Source organism: Doryrhamphus excisus, linkage group LG12, assembly GCF_037039965.1.
Source record: "Doryrhamphus excisus strain RoL-2023G ecotype Guam linkage group LG12, RoL_Dexc_Guam_v1.1, whole genome shotgun sequence".
Taxonomy (NCBI): domain Eukaryota; kingdom Metazoa; phylum Chordata; class Actinopteri; order Syngnathiformes; family Syngnathidae; genus Doryrhamphus; species Doryrhamphus excisus.
This window is the reverse complement of record NC_136368.1, coordinates 12,442,406-12,442,638: the sequence shown is the minus strand read 5'-3', so window position 1 is coordinate 12,442,638 and position 233 is coordinate 12,442,406.

The window sequence follows — 233 nt, the reverse complement described above, 5'->3', positions numbered from 1 at the left end:
CATGTGCGCGTGCGGGTGTAACGGTGTTTCCTCTCCTCCCCTGCGGGACTGTGTGCGCGTGCGTGTGAGAGGGGTGTTTCCTCTTGACTTATTATCACTACTGTGTCAATGACTGTAATCTGATTACATCTTGGATACCAACTCTTACTGCCGTGTACTTAAATACAGTACTGCTTCCATCTTCTGAAATACTCCTAAACCTACTAAAAGATGCATATAATTACCAAAACTAC